Genomic DNA, 18,931 nt, shown 5'->3' with positions numbered 1-18,931 from the left:
ATGCATATCATGCTGATTGATTAGATTACTAGCCACTACCATGTTGATATACCCACCGAGGAAAAAGGTGGATGCTGGGGGAGATAGTGGGACAAAAGAGAGGTGACCCTCCCTCACTATCAAAGATCCCGAAGGGGTGCAACCAACTGACCCGGGGGGAACTTTACCCACCTCTTGGTGATTCTGAGCCCATGTAGGGAGCCTGTCATGCCGTTTTATCCCTCACACAGGTACAGCGAGTGGAGAATTGAAGATTGAAGATTTCCCAAAGGCTCAAGTACCTACATGTCCAAAACAAGGTAAAACATGGAATTTACAAGGTACTTACAGGGTACTTATAGGTGGTTACAGGTACACCCTTCATTACTAAAGTAGAGGTGCAGGTACTACAGGGTACCCATAGGTCCTATAAAACCTTTTACAGGGTTTGGTAACCATTTGGGGTTACTATCTTGCATTATAGGGTCAAAACAGGGCACTTACAGGTTTAGACAGGGTGCAGGCCTAGACAGTTCAAACTCAGAAATCTAGCTACATAATTTTTTGTCCTAAATCTGTTATAGCATGCTATAGCTCATCTCAAAGAGGGAATTCTTAGCTTCGATTTGAACTAAATTTTTTAAAATCAGAGTTCCCTAGCAAAAGTTATAGCCATTTTTCTGACAGGGGGTACTATAGGACTGCACTATTATGGCAGGGCATAAGGGTAAAAATAAGGTCCAGGAAGATTATGCTCAGCAAATCAGGGATTCCATGTTGGATAATACACCTCAAGAGAGCCATGAAGAGCTTAAACAACAAAGAGAAGTCAGTATACTTAATAATACTTTGTGCGTCCATGAACAAAGATATAGGGAACGATATGAGGCCATCTTATCACGAATGGAGCAAATGGTCTTGTCTACTGATCAAACGAAGTCTTCCATTGAGAAGTTGGTAGATTCAATGACTCAAACAAAGGCTTCTATTGATAAGTTAGTGGAATCTAATGCTCAAATTATGGCACAATTATCTCAATGGATGCAATGCAAATGGGACCAAAAGAAACTAAGGAGAAAGCTTGTTCAAACAGTGACCCTTCAGTCCCACTTCGGCCATCTAACCAAAATGGTCATGGACATGGGATTATTGGAAGAAGAGGCATTCCAAATAGCCAGTATGAAGTAGGAGAGGCTTCACTGCGGCATGATGACTATTTGGGCACTTTTAATGGAGCTAATTCTCAAGCTTTTGGGTTGAATACTCAAATTTCTAGGGGTTCCCTACCAACAGGAAGATTACATAGTAATTCTCGGCCACCTGTTGGAAGATTTCCTTCTCAATTTGGAGGTTCCATACATGGTAATCATGATCATCCTATTTTGGGACAGCAACCATTTCATGAAAGAGAGCTAAAGGACAAAATTGTTCTAGCCAAATTTAATGGTCAGTCATCTTCACCATCTGATTTAGAAGAGTGAACCTCTAAGATGGAGTCCTACTTTGACATATTCCCTAAAACTAATGACATGAATATTCATTTTTCTTCCTTGCATTTGGAGGGATCTTCCGATACCTGGTGGAGGTATATAAAAAAAGAAAACATACTTGTAGAGAATTGGGAAGCTTTCAAGGCACTTATGGCTGAAGTATTTGTTTCTCCTCTTGAGAAAGAGAAATTAGCATGGAGATGGTATGGTTTGGAACAAAGGGGCCTAAGTGTAAGAGAGCACACTAACCAATTCCTCAATTTGACCATGTATGTGGAAAGCATTAGTGATGAAGCTGAGCTTCATAAGTTTATGTATGGTTTAGAGCCATCTTTATCAGCTGATGTTAGGGCACAAAATCCTACTTCCCTCTTTAAGGCTTTTGAGCTTGCGGAGAGCTATGGAAGAAAGTATAGAAGAGAATCTTCATTTCAGCCTGGTATTGGATAGCCAAGGACTGTATTTAAGTAGGGGCAAGTTGGTAACACTTATGGTAGAAATCATGTGCCAAATGGGAGCTTACAGGTACCAACTTATCCTCCATTTAATGCTTCTAGATCTCAAAGTAATTTCAAGACAACAAACAGTCCAAGAGTTGATTTCAAACAAGGGGATAGCAAGCCTAAATCCATTTCAGCCAATACAAATCCTAAATCTATTCTTATGGATCTTTATAAAGAAAGAAAGGAGAAAGGCTTATGTTTCAAGTGTGGGGAAAAGTATACACCTGGAAAGTGTGTATACAAAAATGTCAAACCCAAGCTTCAGAGTATGTTGGTTTTTGAGGATGACATGGATGAAGATAATGCAATGGCACTTAATGCTAAAAATGAAGATCTTGAGGAGGAAGTTGGTCAAGAGTATTTTTATGATCCAACCGACGCTTTTCCTTTTGATCCAAGTGGAAGTGTTTTGTTTGATCCAGGTGGGACTTGTGATGAGCCGTTTGCTGCCATAAATTGTTCTATTTCTATGGATGCTTGGACAGGATCTGAGAGCCCTAATACACTTTGTATAAAGGGAAGCATATGTGGAAAGCCAGTGTTCATTCTAATAGACAGTGGTAGTACTCATAATTTTGTGAATAAGTCCATCATGGACAAGCTAAATTGTGTTCCCACAGATTTACAGTAGCCCATTAGAGTTCAAGTGGCTAATGGTGAAGAGGAAATCAGTACACAGATATGCCCACAGGTTTCTTTACAGTTGGCTGAAAATTTTGAAGCCAAGGTAAACGTGATCACTTTGGAAATGGGGCCTATAGATATTGTACTCGGTTGTGATTGGTTAATGACACTAGGCAGGATCACTATGGATTTCTCACAGTTGTATATGGAGTTTATCTCTAATGGACAGCTTATCCATTTACAGGGAATTCCTAGTAGATCAGATTTTCAGCTTATTACCATTCAATAACTCAAAAGAGAGTACAAGAGGTGCTCACAAATATTTGTTTTGCATCTGAATAAAGAAACACAAGATCAACCCAATAATTCAGCAAACCATCCAGCCTTGACAGCTCTTCTTGAGGAGTATAGAGATCTGTTTGAGGTACCTACTTCATTGCCTCCTAAGAGAGCAGTAGATCACCCCATTGACTTGGAGCCCAACTCAAAGACAATCAATAAGCCACCTTACAGATTATCAAAGTGTCAACGAGAGGAAGTAGCCAAGCAAATCAAGGAACTTCTTGAGATGGGATTCATTGAGCCAAGTTCTTCACCTTATGCATCCCCAGTCCTGTTAGTTAAAAAGAAAGATGGATCTTTCAGAATGTGCATTAACTATAGGGATCTTAATAAGATCATAGTGAAGAACAGGTATCCTATACCTAAGATTGATGATTTGCTTGATGAGCTTAAGGGGGCTCGATTTTTTACGAAGATTGACTTGAGGTTAGGGTATCATCAGATTCGCATGCGAGAGGGTGATGAAGTCAAGACTGCATTCAGGACTGATCGTGGACTCTATCATTTCTTAGTGATGCCATTTGGGCTTACAAACGCTCCAGCTACCTTCCAAAGCTTGATGAATAAGATTTTATAACCTTTCCTCTTTCAGTTTGTCTTGGTGTTCTTTGATGACATTCTGATCTACAGCAAGACTTTATAGGATCACTTGGCACATATGAGGAGGTTTTTGATGTATTGAGACATCATAGGCTTTTTGCTAAGGAGAAGAAGTGTTCTTTTATGCAGACTGAAGTGGAATACTCGGGACATATTGTCAGTGAAAAAGGAATATAGGAGGCTGATCCCAAGAAGGTGCAATGTATAAAAGATTGGCCAACGCCTACTACTACTACCTCTCTTAGAGGATTCCTTGGTTTATCTTCATTCTATCGCTGATTTATTAAGCATTATGCGGCAATTGCAGCTCCTTTGACTGATAGGTTGAAGAAGGAGGCTTTCTTTTGGGATGCTCTTGTAGATAGCAACTTCAACCAGTTAAAGGAACTCCTTACCTCTGCTCCTATCTTAGTATGCCCAAAATTTTCCAAAGAATTTACTATACAGTATGATGCTAGTGGCGGTGGCATTGGGACTGTTTTGCTTCAGGAGCATGGAGTAATTGCATTTAAGAGCCGTAAGCTTACAGATAAAGAAATGGCTATGAATGTTTATGACCAGGAGATGTTGGCTATCTTGCATGCAATCAAGAAGTGGTACCATTACTTATATGGCAGCCAATTCAGAGTACATAGTGATCACAGGGTACTTAAGTATTTTCTTACTTAGTCCAATGTTACTCCAAAGCAACGTCATTGGGTAGCTACATTACAGATTTATGATTTTGACATCACTCATACAAGGGGCAAAGATAACATAGTGGTTGATTCTCTTTCTCGTATGTGGGCCTACAAAGTTTCAGCTATGACAAAATTGCATAATGGCTGGATTGAAGAATTACAGGAGGCTTATCTTCTAGATGAGGAATTCAGCCATATTTTTTAGAAATTACAGCAAGGTCTTATGGAAGAAAACTCGCATTACCAGCTTAAAAATGGCCTTATTTGGTTGAAAGGCAAGATTGTAATTCCTTCTACTTCTTCTTTTACGTGGAAAATTATGGAGGAGCTACATTCTTCGTCTCTAGCTGGACATTTAGGAGTTTTCAAGACCTATGACAGGATCAGTAAAAGTTTCTATTGGAAAAGAGTGTGAAAAGATGTCAAGGACTTTGTTATGAAGTGTATGCCTTGTCAACAAAATAAGGACAGCACCCATAAGCCAGGAGGTTTGTTACAGCCATTACCTATTTCTACTGGTAAATGGACTCATATCACTACGGATTTCATTACTGGCTTACCTACTACCAAGAAGGGATTGAATAGTATTTATGTGGTGGTAGACAGACTCACCAAGGCAGCCCATTTTATTCCAACCAAGATTCACTTTACTGCTTCTCAAGTGGCCAGTCAGTTTATGGAGCAGATTTTTAGACTACATGGATTACTGCAGGTGATTGTCCATGATAGAGGCTCAAAGTTTATGAGTAACTTTTGGCAGGCGGTATTTACATCTATGGGCACTAAATTGGCTCCATCTACGGCTTATCATCCTCAAACTGATGGACAGACAGAAAGAGTTAATAAATGGTTGGAGACTTATCTTTGTCATTTTTGCTATGATGTCCAAACCTCATGGGCTTCTTGGTACACTTGGTTGAGTTTGCTTATAACAATTCTACTCATGCTAGCATAGGAGTTTCACCCTTTGAGGCTTTGTATACAAGGTGCCCTTACCCACAGTCATCTTTAATGAAAAGATCAATCCTCATGGGAAGGAAGAGTTGGAAAGAATATAGACCCTTCTTCAGCAATGTAAGATGAATCTAAGGAAGGCTCAAGATCAAATGAAGATGTATATTGATGAGAAGAGGAGGCCTTTAGAGTTCCAAGAAGGAGAGTTGGTTTTATTGAAGGTGCCCAAGTCCAAGTACTCTACATTAAAAGATGGATCTAGTAATAAGCTTGTCCACAAGTTTTATGGCCCTTATCGGATCCTTAAGCGAATTGGAGAATCGGCATACAGACTAGAGCTTCCCTCTTCCACAAAGATTTATAATGTCTTCCATGTTAGTCAGCTCAAGCCCTTTTATGGTGATCTTGTGGATATAGTTGATGAGCTGCCACCTATTTGATGAAGATGGTCTTATTCAGTACATCCCAGAGGCTGTTATAGGTCAACGTGAGAAGAAGCTTCGATCTCGTTCTATTGTGGAATATTTGATCAAATGGAGAGGTTTACCACCTGAAGAAGCTTCTTCAAGACCTGACTCTATATTGGATGAGTTTCCTTTCTTGAAGGATACATTAGAAGCCTATTGCTTATGGAGCTAGTGATGATGCAGACAGGTTCAGGACGGCACGCTGTTTTAAAACAGTTTTTATCGTGCCTAATTTTCAGAATTAAGCTATCTACATGGGCTTAAAGTACTCTTCAAGAGCTTTGTTTTGATATATGGTACGTCTCATTTGGACACTTCTACTAGAAGTTATGGCAGAATTGGTCCAGCAGGGTCTGTTTACACAGCAAGCTGTCTACTTTGTTTTGAGATTATTTGTTGAAGACTTTATGGCTCCATGGATTGTAAGAAGCTGGGAATAAGGATTTAGTGTAAATGACATTGATATTATGCACACTGACATTGGTATAAAAGGAGATGACATGTAAATTTTCACATCTTTTTGACACATTAATACAATTACAGTCTTTCTCTCCCATCTTGCTCACAGCTTCTATGGCTTCTCCCTCTTTCTTGTCTTTCTCTCTCTAAATCTAGTCTTTCTCTCTCCTCGTCACTCTTCTTCTCTTTCTTCCTATAGTCTTTCTCTCTCTTCTGCAGACTTCTCTCTCCTCTTTCTCTCTCCCTAGTTCTCTCTCTGACAACTCGCCCATATGACCAAAACAAAAAGAGAAAATCTCAAATGAACTAATCACGTTGACATGACACTGGAACTGTTAACCACCATCAATGACAAAAGACACTAGATAAGACTCCACCGTTGCCCATCCCCACGAATCACGTTTATTAAAACAGGAATGTGTAGTGTAGGAAAAATAAATATAATGAAAGATTCATTTTAATAAAGTTATTAATAATGGGTGAAATTTTGTTATGTTATAAACCTTTAAAAGAAAACGGTGGTTCTTTTTTATCATTTAGTTAAAAATTATTAAGTATGAAACGATGCTTTGTATCATAACCCAGACTTTAAACCTTGATTGGGGGTCTCTAAATGCATTTCATTTATTAAAAATTAAGTATGTGTTTATCACTTTTTGTTTAGTGCGTGCACTTGTGATGGTGGGTTTATTTTTAAATAAACTTAGATGTGTCTATAGCACAAGAAGTGCATGTTAAGTGTCCAGTGTTGTGATGCTGCGCATCCACCACCTGCAAACCTGAGAGCAGAGTTTTTTGCCAAGAATTTGAAAAAATTAGTTGGTGTCATTAGGAATTTGTTTTCCATTGTGTGAGTCGTTTGTGTTTGCATTTTTCATGATGCATGAGCACATGTAATTAGGCTAGGAACATTCTTTTCATTGCATTCATAATTTTTGTGTGGAGTATTGTTTGATTGATTGCATTGCATGGATCCAATATTGCATAATCTCTCGAATCATGAGTGGATGAGCATGAAGTTCAATTTCAAAACATATTTTCTTGTTAGGGCACAATGCATGAATCAAGGCAGGAAGTGATGACAGTGTAGCTTCTTTGGATGTTGCTCTTCCTAGCACAGGTAGTGAACAAAAGAAATGGGAGAAACGTTTGCATCCTTGAGAACCCCACAACAAACTTGGACATTGGCTTGCAGTTTTTTGTTAAATGGTTTCCCTTTTGTTCTATGAAGTTAAGATTAAAAGTGATTTGTATTGTGATGGATGTACCGCTTTCAAAGCAAGAGCAGAGTATGAACTTGGATGCTTCTTTTAGTCAACAGCTGAATGTATCAATAGAGTCTGATGAGGCACCACTACATTGTGTGGTCAAGTTCAACGTCAATTGAAGCTAGGATTTCTATGTGGTAGTCTCCCGGTTACCACAGACAATGATGCTATAACTTGTGGAATCTCATCAAGCTCAGATGCAACAAATGTTTCTTGAATAAGTCTCCAAAATGAGAGGAACATTGTACACCGCTATAGGATGCTCCCTTCATAAACCATCTTAAACACTCTTCTCTTGCCATGGAAATTCATGGGAAATGATGTTTTGAAGAAAAGAAAAGTCAGTGACTCAAGCAAAAGCTTGAATGCAGGTAGAGGAGGTTCACAAAAAGATCATAATCACAGGTTTTTGAATTCTTTTATCCCTCACTTTACAAGTCTAGTATGAATAGAAGATCATCAGGAGAGGATAACCATAGAAGAGAATAGCTTTTTTTTAAAAGCTTTAGCTTTAATAAAAAAAGCTACAAGATTTTTGGCAACCACATTTGAAAGTGGATCTGTGATATTCTGAGGAGGGGATGATAACTAATGAGGGCCATCATGACTTCTATGAGGAGGGGAGACAACAAGCCTAAGAGGAAGGGTTGAGTAGGGGCCATAAACAAAGGAGAGCAGTGAGCTAGATAGGAGGGGGAGGGGCTTCTTTTCTTTTGTGTTCATGAAGAGGGACAAGAATTTGGAGCACTGTGATCATAGGGAAGGGAAAGCTCTCAGACAGGATACAACAGGGAAGCCATAAGCTACTGTCAATAGAAGGTTCTCCATGCCACAACGATCTTAGCAAAGTCATTGCACACCAACCATTACAGTACTTGACAAGGCAGCTACATGATTGCCCTTCTCGAAAAATTCTTTTAGGCAACCTGAGAGGCTTTGCAATTCAAGTGGTGCAGGTTGATCATCACGACCTTGTTCTTGCCACTCTTGTTGCTGCTTATTGACAATGAGGAGTCCTTAGCTGTTTCAACATAAGAGTTGTAAGCAACACATAGCTTCAGTAACAAGCGTGCCATGTCAAAGCACTACTTGAGGAAAGGTTTACATTGATAAGGGTGCAGTTGTGCGGCAGCAACAACCTCCACAAGGCTTGAAGATTGAGTATAGATATCACTACATCACCCATAGCAAAGAGGTTAATCACAACTGAATTCACAGGCCGTCATCAAAGCAAGAAACAGTCACCAGTTTAAAAAGGTCGTAGATCATCTTGTCTTGAAGATGACATCATTAATGTCTTCAAATATGATGATAATGTGGAGGCCCCCTCTCCAAATGACTCAATGGAAAACAAAATATTGTGAGCTCATCTATTATCTATTTTGTGTGATCATCTATTATCTCTTGTGAATAGCTAAGGTTTTGTTTGCATCATTTACCATGACAAGGAGTGGTACCTTGTTGAGAATATACAAAGAATGGATGCTTTCTCGTGCCTTAGTATCAGCATTACTGAAATCTTAAAGCTTTGGAAAAGAATTCAAGTGGTACTTGCATGGATGAAGCAATCACATGGTAACAAAGATGTCATTCTAAAGAAGAAGCTACTTAAAATTGTGAAAGAGATGGAGCTATCATGCCATGTATAAGTATTGTTTATCATATCGACATTGCCATCCAAATAGACTGACCATATTTCTCTTCATGTTTGATGTATGAACACCTAGTTTGGTATGTATTCCTTGTAACTCTCCTAATTGAGCTTTGGAATTTTAATTTTTCTTTGATTTGTACTTGGAACTCCCATATCACTTAGCATCTTTGCGACAAGCGACTTACACGAACCCCCACACGAATCCCGTGCATCTGGTGAACCTGACATGAAAGTGTCGCTTCTGATCATCAAGATGGGAAACTCTTCGAATAATCCGCCTTCTCCATCGACTACTTATTCTCTTTCAACCGATGAGATGAAGACATTATTGCAAATCTTTCTTCAACCATTAAGATGCAGAATCAACAAATGAAATTATCTATGCAGCAACAACAACAATTGAATCAACAATGAATGTTGCAAGAAGAACAAGAGAATACGCTTGGTGTGACCAAAGCGATTGAGGCTATGGTTAGTGAGTGAAAATTATTTGATGGCTGGAATATTTTAGCCTACATTAAATCCTTTGAAAGACAGACATGCTTCTTCAAAGTTTCAATTAACTATTGGAGCAATTATTTCTTATGGCTTGTCATGCCTGCATTGTAGGTTAGAGTGATAGATTTGTTTGTGCAAGACTCTAACTTGAATGTTTTCAAGAAAGAGCTCAAAGATGAATATTTTCAGGAGGATTATGGTATTGCTACGTGGAGGAAATTCAGAGAGTGGGTTTATTAGCCCAACAAAGGACTTCTTACTTCTGAATTGTTGCGGGAGTTTGAAGAGAGATACAATGAGTTGGATGCACTAGAGCAAAGAGCTATGAACTCAGAGAAAGTGGAGTTATTCCTGCAGGCGGCTGATCCTGCCCTTCAAGATGAGTTGGGAGAGCTTCTTGAAAACCGTATGTAGCCTATGCGATTGAAGGTGGATGCTATCGATGTAGTTTCTACAGTAACAAAGAGGCGCAGATGGAAGGCTCGCTTTGCAAAACGACATGCAATCACCACTAGCAATGTCTTCTCCTACCATGACTTCTCCTACTTCTCATGCTGCTCCATCCACTACTTCTCCTATTTCTCAGCATGTGTCTATGTCTACTTCTATGCCTGTGCATATTCTTACTATGGTTATCAGACCATCTACAAAACTGATTGTCAAAGATATGTGAAAGAAATTTCAAAGAACTTAAAAGACCTACAAATCAAAATGATTAGAATGGAGTAGCAACCACTTAGTCCAGCTTCAATTTCAGCCCCAACTTCTTCTACTCCTGCAAATTCTTCTAGAAATGATCGTGTTCATCCTTGCATGTGGTGTGATAGTCCAAACCATAAGTGCGTGATAGTCTACACCATAAGTGAAAGGACTGTCAAGATTTTGACGAGGCGAAAAGGCTAAAGTTGGTAGTTTGGAAGGACAAGATGATCTGTTTTGGAGATACAGAGCAACCAATCAAACCAAATTTTGGTAAGGGTGGTGTGAAGAAATTATTGGAGGAGTCTTTTTTGCACTCTTCTGATGTAATGTGAGAGGTGGAAAAGGAAATCCAAAGGAAGATGCTACCTATGGCCTTTAGTTGGAGCAGTTTTGCAGAAGGACAAATGTCATTTATAATCCTATGCACTGCATGCAGAAAGAAAGGGAAAAGCTTCATCATCAAAACTTTCTGCCATAGGTGGTGCGATCAAGAAAGGGACTGGATGGGATGATCGAGTTGATGTCTTTTCTATCTATGCTTATATGGTGAAATCTCAAGGATTTGAAGTGCTTGTTGAGGAGAAGTGAAAAAGAGATAATGATCAACTTGAAGGCTTGAAGAGGGTGACTAGGAGGAGTGATCCAAGTTCTTAGCCTTCTTCTTCCAGTCTAGAGCAGAGTATAGATGATGCTCAAAAGCCAAAAATATAGGAAGAACAGAAAGCCCTGAAAAGACAAAGGATCCGAAGCCAAGAAAGCAACCTGGATTCAAGCTGCTTTCTGACATTGAGACGATTATGGATTTGAAAAGTACTTGATGAGTGGATTCTTAACTACAAATTTGAATTCACTCTTGGAGAAGGAATTGCCAAAAGAGAATTTCATGATATTATCATCGAAATCATTAAAAGAAAATGATAGGTTATTGAAGAGCCAACACAAGATATGATCCATCGAGAGGCTTTAACAATATTATCTATGGGTTTCAGATTGAGGAGATTGATTTTGATGAAGAGATTACTAAGGATTCTACATGTGGAGCTTTATATATGCAATCCAAGAATACTCTTGAGCCTTTATTTCAGCCTGTACAGTATGTTGAGAGTGATGAAGTGCCTAGATTGGTGCCTCATAGCCATTTTTCTCATAATCATTGGGCTCATGCGACTACGAAGACTGTAGTCAAGATTGGTAATACAGAGACCCCTTGTGTGCAATTTCGAATCATGGCTCTGAGATTAATGTCATAGTGCGTGGATTGTATGATACTGGTAGATGGCTATTTGATGTGGACCATGGTTGTCTCATGCATGTAGCCAACAACACTGTAGGAGATTTGTATGCTGTTTGCACGAAATTGAAGATTTTTATTAGAGATGTGGATGAGTCTTATCATTTCTTTTTGTAGAATTCTTGTTCTTATCCTATTATTTTGGGGCATCCATTTATTATTGAGTCTCATATGGAGACTAAGGTTTTAGACGATGGATTTGCTTAGGTTCCAGACGATGGGTTTGCTTATTCACAGATTTGAAGTAAGGATGGAAAGAGGGCTGTCCAGTTCATGACCATTTGTATCAATCATCAGTGGAATAAGGATTCTTTGAGGGATTCCCCTCTTCTAGCAGGAGAGCCAGATTTTTGTTAGGTACCACTGTCTTGCGAGACGATGGTGGTACAAGACAGAGGAAGCTCTGACCTCCTAGCAGCGGCAATTATTCCTCATGTGTTTATGGTGTATTTACTAAAAGTACTTTGTGTTTCCAACATATTTCGAACATGCCTAGAGTTGCTAGGCAGTATGTGAAGAGAAAAGAGAAAGAATTGAAGCTTGCATGTGTTTTATAAGAAGAAGACAAGGTAGGTGTGGTCTCTATGATAGGCTTTCATGCTCGGATACTATGGAGGATCTTTCAGTATTGTTGAAAATTGACAATCAAGAGTTGTCATATGTCTTACAGGTCCATTCTCTTGTGATGTATTGTGAAATTGTTGATTTTATGCTTCAAGAAAATTTGGGTGTTGAGAATTCTCACCAAAAAGTGTTCTTTGCTAAAATATTTTAGTAAAAAGAGTTGGATGCTATTGTTTATACATAGCAAAATTTGTGTTTACTAGGGTATTTACAATAAGGACTGAAATTTGCAGGTTGTAGCAAAGAAGCCAGAGGACAAAAAAAATATAAGACATTTGACAAGAAGGTTAGACCAGTTGCAAGACCGCTACCTTTGGACAATGATGAGATGATTAGGAGAGCCACTATGCAACCTCCTTTACAAAATCCTACAGGTATGGACACAAGTTTTCGGCTAAGACACTGAAAGAGATGAAGATTGGGAGAGAAGATTTTCTACTTCCAAAAGAGGTGAGATGTTTTGAAGAGATGTAGTGCAGACATGGAAAAGCTTTTGCTTTTTTCCCACATGAGATTGGATGCATTGATCCAAAGCTTGTGACACCTATGGTTATTTTTACCATTCCACATGTTCCTTGGAATCTATGGCCTATTCCTCTGCCTAGGGCTCACTTGCCCAAATTGGTGGAGATTTTTAATGATCGGATTGAGATGAGGATTCTAGAACCATCTTCAACTCCATATTCTAATAGATGGTTCACACTTCCTAAGAAGAATGGGACACTCAAATTCATACATGACTTACAGTCGGTGAACCGGGTCACTATTCAAAATGTTGGAGCAAGACTTATTGTGGATGAGTTTGCAGAGGCATTTGCTAGACGTGCTATCTATTCACTTGGAGATCTTAATCTTGGATATGATCAGTTCTAGCTTGCCCTTGAGAGCAGAGATTTGATTATGATGAAGATACCTTTAGGCCTTGTCCGAATGCATATGCTTCCACAAGGAGCTACTAATTCGGTTGCTCATATGATGAATGGGATGAATAAGGGCTTACAAGATTTGATTCTAGATCTTACCATGCCTTTCATTGATGATCTGCCTACTATCAAGGGTTGTCTAGAGAAAGAGAAGGATGATACTTTAGACGATCATGCATGCATGTTCTTTGTGGCTTCGCATATCAGAGATGTTGAGAGGATTCTTTGCAGGCTAGAGGAAGTGAATTTGACATTGTCAAAGTTGAAGTCTATTTTTGGTGCTAGAGAGGTTTTGATTGTTGGACATATGTGTGGTTATTATGGCAAGAGGCCTTCCCCTGCAAAGATTGATGCCATAGAGAAGATTGTAGAGACTTGCTCTTCTACTTTGGACATTCGTAGGTTTCTTGGAGCTTGTGTGTTTTATCTTATTTGGATTCCTCATTTTTTCTCATTTTGCAAATGATCTCTACCAGCTCTTTGTTGGGGGTAAAGGCGCCTTTGCATAGCCGCCCGTGTATTACTACACTGGCAGTCACTGCCACTGCACACTGTAGGTGGCAGGCACCCGTCACCGTCACTTTATTCTTTATTCTTTTAGTGACAGTTTGAATAAAGGAAGGCCCAGTCACACATTGTGACTATTGGAGTTCCCATTTCTAGTCTCTCCCTTTCTTGCTCTTGCTCTCCCGCCATAGCTCTCAAGTCCAACCTTCAATCCGTCGCTCCCTTTCAACTGGTATTAGAGCTTGGCTTCCCAACTCTTGAGCTTGGTTCGTGGCATTCTCAGCATCCCATCGACTCCCTACTTGCATTGGGTTTCCTTCCCGGCAGCCATATCCGATTCCTTCAAGCTCCCGTCACTCCCTGGCTTCCCGAGCACCTTCCCGGCATTGTTGGGCACCTTCAGGGATTGCATCAGAGGTATTTGATCATTTTCTTCATGGTTTACTTCAGTTCTCAGGTCTCACAAGCTGTAAACAAGTTGTGGGCAGCCATAGCTCACACCTCTTGGAGCTTCCTTCACCTAGATCTTGCTTCCAACACCTATCAAGGCTTGCTGAGGCTTGGTGTAGGCCTTCTTTGGCCCTCATTTGTGCCCCCTTTGGGCCCCATTGTTGACACGTGGGACAGCATACCCTCCTAGCCAGCTTACGTTTTTTTTGCTCCTGTTTCAAAATCTGGCCCAAAAATCACTCTTTTTGTCATATCTCAGGCATTCAAAATCCGATTCAGGCAAGGTAAGAGTCTAGGTTGGGGTTTTGACATGCTCTGGATGCAATGGTGATGTCAAAATTGTCAAATTTTGATGTGACAGAATCTTCTGCAATAGATTTCAGGTGTGAGACAGCATGTATTTGTATGCCTATGCTTGTTTGGGCATGACTACATAACCGGTTTGATGCCTATTGCATCCCGATTGATTGGGAGATTGAAGCTACATGTAATGCTATGATTTTGGCCTGATTTTGGGGCTAGAAATACATAGTTTATAACAGTAAATGCATGCTGAATACTCTTGGGCTAAAGCTATCTTTCATGTTTTGACATATGCCTATTGGTTCCGGATGTATGTCTTGGGTTATGCTATGATGTATTGATCATCGAGGGATGGCTTTGAGCTTGTCATTGAATCCGGATGCTTTTGAAAGCTTGAGCTTATTTCAGCCCGCACTTATTGACATTGGTATATGCTTTGATAGTGATGCTTCTTGGGTTTATGCATACCCGTTGCCTACGGCTTGATGCTCGTGTCACAGTTGATTACCCTATGCATACATTGAGCTTGAGTGCTCATTGAAGCTCCATCTTGGATGCATTTTGGATTATCTGGAGTATTCTTGGATGTTACTTGTCAGAGTTTGGATTGGGATGTATTTGATGTCTTACATGCTTACGGATGCTATATATGGATGCTCTACCGCCTACATATTTGGGATGTACTATTGATGTATTGTCTTAGACTTATGTCATTGGCATTGTGTCTTGCTTTAGCTTGAGCTCTTGAGCTCCTACATATGACTTTTGTGCCAGTGGGAGCATTCTTGAATGCTTATCAGACATTGAGCAGGTGGTACTTTTATGCATTGAGCAGTTACATGCTATTGAGTAGTTACAGACATTTGAGACTTTGGGACTTCTTACCTTTTGGGATGATACATCATATGTCTTGGTTCACTGTATGCTTATGAGCTAAGTCTCAGTTTTGGATCCATATCTTTGTGAACTGACACCTACTTGTGTTAAGTTTTGGTAGTGGTAGGAACACTTTGCCCCGTTGACTAGGGGTGTGCCTACTTACTAGTAGCAGATGTTTGTATAACATACTTGGGTGTTGGATTCATGCTTATCGACCGTCATATGCTTATGCTATGCCCGCATGATACCGGCTTTGGTCTTGGCAATATCTGATTGCCTTGGGATTCGATTTTGGCACTGTTAGCTCTCTTTTACTAAAATCTTAAATTTATTACAGTAAGCATATATGTATGGACTGACATGGATTTTTCATGCTGAATGATGGGACCTAAAATGGGCCGGCACTGGCTATAGCACTAGTCGGACCTCATGCTCATGACACACAAACACCCTCACGGCCTCGCGGACCAGGAGCGTCAATCTAATGCTAAAGGACAAACCGCCCTAAAGATTAATTCATGCGTTTATAGTTTATAGTCCAATATTTCCCTAAAAGCTCCTCAGAGGGAGATCCCAAAGTACATAGGCATAATGCCTCGTCACACACACATATGAGGCACTCCACCAACTAATAGTTGGAGCCCCACTGCAGCTCTCCTACATCATAGGGATTGGCCCTTTGATGCGCTGCTAAACATATAACACAAACGAGCACAAACTCCTCTCAAGGTAACAATATTTTACATTCCAGGATGTACCATTCCTCACAATAATTTCCCTTTAGGACCCAACGACTAACTTACAGCTTGGGACGTCCTCTCATGCTCATCGTTGGTCACAACCTAAGGAAGATAGGTGCCATGCATCCAGGAGGTTTATCTGATACATTTTAATTATTATGCTTAATGCAAATCATGTATGGCTATGTGCTCAGACAAAAGAAAAATTAGCATCGTGCATAGTGCATAAAGCATTCTTTCCATGAATTTCACTAACGTGTGCTGCGTTGAAAGGAGGCATCGAGCCATATACTCATGCTACCATCCTCTTTATTTAAACAGTCTCCTATATGCCAAGTGTAATGCATAAATCAAATCTTTTCTTCTCTTTCAATGTTTCAGCCCCTTTTCATCCAACTCTTAGCATTTTGCATCATTGATCAGTTAGATAGGGTTTCTATGCATTTTTCCCTTTTAAAAGAACGATAAATACTCACAAAACATAGAAACGGGGACAAACCAAGGCCAACCTCATGCTTTTCCATCGTTATACATTTCACAAATATAGATATAATTTTCCCTAATTTTCCTCAGCCCATTTTCCAATTTTCCCTAATTTTAAACTCATTTTTTCCAATTTTGGATATTTTTCTCTATATTTCTTTAATAAATAATGACTGAAAGTGAAGGTTGATTGTGGGCTATAGCCCTTAGGTTCATTGACAGAAAAAACTCAGATTTAGTTGGTGTGACATATCATATTTCTCATTTATATAGCAAGAAACCCAATTTTAACCTTAAAACGCGTGTTTTTTATGTATTTTAATACTAATTCCGGCCATGTAGCCTTATATTTTCTGATTTTCAGGGCATAAAATGATTAAACCCATGGCAAGCAATATTATAATGAACTTTCATCCCATATGAACAAAGTTTCATAAAGCAAATAGCATAAAAAGATCATTTTTTCTTCATAAAAATAGCATTACCGCTTATTTTCAGGTCTCGGTTTCTTGTTCTTTATTATGGGATTGATTTCCAGCATGCATTTAATGCTCAACATCTTCAAGAACAGCACTCTTCAAGTCTTCATCCATTCGAAAGCAATCCGGTCTCATCCGGACAAGCTTTCCTCCATCATTCTTCATTGTCTTCTTCCACACAAGAACAACCCGTTAAGGAAGAGAGAGAGGGAGGAGAGAGGAAGACTAAAATCAAAGATCTTCATCCAGGCCACCATTTTAGGAGCGAGAGGTAGCGATAGAGTCAGCATACAGAGGGGAATCAAGGCCCAAAATCCATCAGGTAGGTTCCTCACAGGCTCCATGATGCCTCCTCCAAGATTGGGCGCAAAAATCGGGCGCATTCTGACATCTCTCTCCCCACGTTTTTTGCTTCCTCTCTCTCTCCACATTTTGATGTTTCATAAAATGCCACATCCCCTCCCAAAGGTCATGACCACTTGGTCAAACTTTGGTCCACCTTTTCAAATCTTGCCCATTTGTTGGCCATTTCCCCGTCCGGTGTCCAAATTGAGTGCTGTAAATTTCTGCGCGTCCGGCTTGACATCCTGCATTGGCTGGTAACTCCTGAAAATCCGCACGGTAGTGTGAAAAATTATAAAAAATCAACAAGTGTCACTCGGGCGCCTTTAAAGCACTTAACGCTTAAAATCGTCCCAGCTGGAGTCGTCGCCTTCGACGTTGAATATTTTTCCCTTGATATTCATAATTTTTGGCTATTTTTAAGCACTTCTCGATATCAAAACTCCGCTCTCATTGGCGACCATAGGATAGGACGACTCAGCCTGTCCAATCCCATAGTAGATCTGCACAAAACAACCAAAGGCAGCATCAAGCTGATACAAAATAAATACATACTAAACATAGCACAACACTCACCCTACCCCCTGACAGAACCAAGGCATGACATCCACAAGGAGTAGACCTAGCATAATCTGATAGAAAGTCCAAAGCTAGTCATTAACCAAGTGCTTCAACACAGCCAAACTAAAAAGAACTATCAAAGAGGTTGCCCTAAGTGGTGGTCTGAACTATCTACCTAACTAAGGACAACACAACCAGGAACTCCTACTAGGCAAGGACTCCTATAGCCTGATTAAAAAGTATTTTCTTTCAGCATACTTCTTCTTTTAGGGTTTTTATTTTATTGACATACTTGGACATGTAAAAAGGAGGGAGCTGAGCGTAGTGACCCAAGGAGAACAGGGCATCGGCCTCAGGTCCTGTCTCAGTACCCAAGAACCTACCAAGCCCTCGCAAGGCAACACTTAATCCTTTTCTGACACTCACTTTTATTTTCGCTCCAATCTTCCTTAATTTCTTCTTTTCCAGTAAGATGCCACCCCTAGGAAGACAAGGCATTGGCCCCGGGTCTGACTCATTCCCAGGAACCTACCAGGCATCTGCTAGGCAATGATAAACTGCGTATAAATTTTCCTTTCTTTTCTTTTTCTATTTTTATAGGGGTTAGAACCCCTTTTTACACACCTTTGTATTTATTTATTGTCTTTTTAGATATTCAGGGTTTTATTTCCCTTATCATCATTATTTTTCTTCTGATAGGCTTCTCTAACTGCCTCACAACTAACAAGAACTCCTAGAATGGTTGCCTAGCAGGCTAGCAGAACAGGGTCACTAGAACTCCCTTCTAAAATAGGTCTTTCAATGCCTGACAATGTCTTTACAGGAGGCAATGACTACTCAGACCTCCCTCAAACATACTGAACCTAACCCTCGGACTTCATGCCTTGGACACCAGTCCCCCACAAGAAAAGGAAAACCCCTTACAAGCACACAGACATATATAGCACAAAAACCACAGTACTCATAAATGAGAGATATCACCTTCCACGCAACAAACGGCTCCTTCCAAGATCTTCTTCGAACCTGTCTAGCACAAAACTAAAACAAGAAACCATTAACCGTACCTGCACTAAATAGACAACTGGCCCTCTTAGCCTAATGAAATAAAGCACTTCACCACAAAACTTAA

This window comes from Lygodium microphyllum, chromosome 30 (assembly GCF_053477565.2).
Source record: "Lygodium microphyllum isolate KBCC chromosome 30, Lygodium_microphyllum_v1.1.10, whole genome shotgun sequence".
Classification (NCBI taxonomy): Eukaryota; Viridiplantae; Streptophyta; class Polypodiopsida; order Schizaeales; family Lygodiaceae; genus Lygodium; species Lygodium microphyllum.
This window is presented reverse-complemented; position numbering follows the sequence as displayed.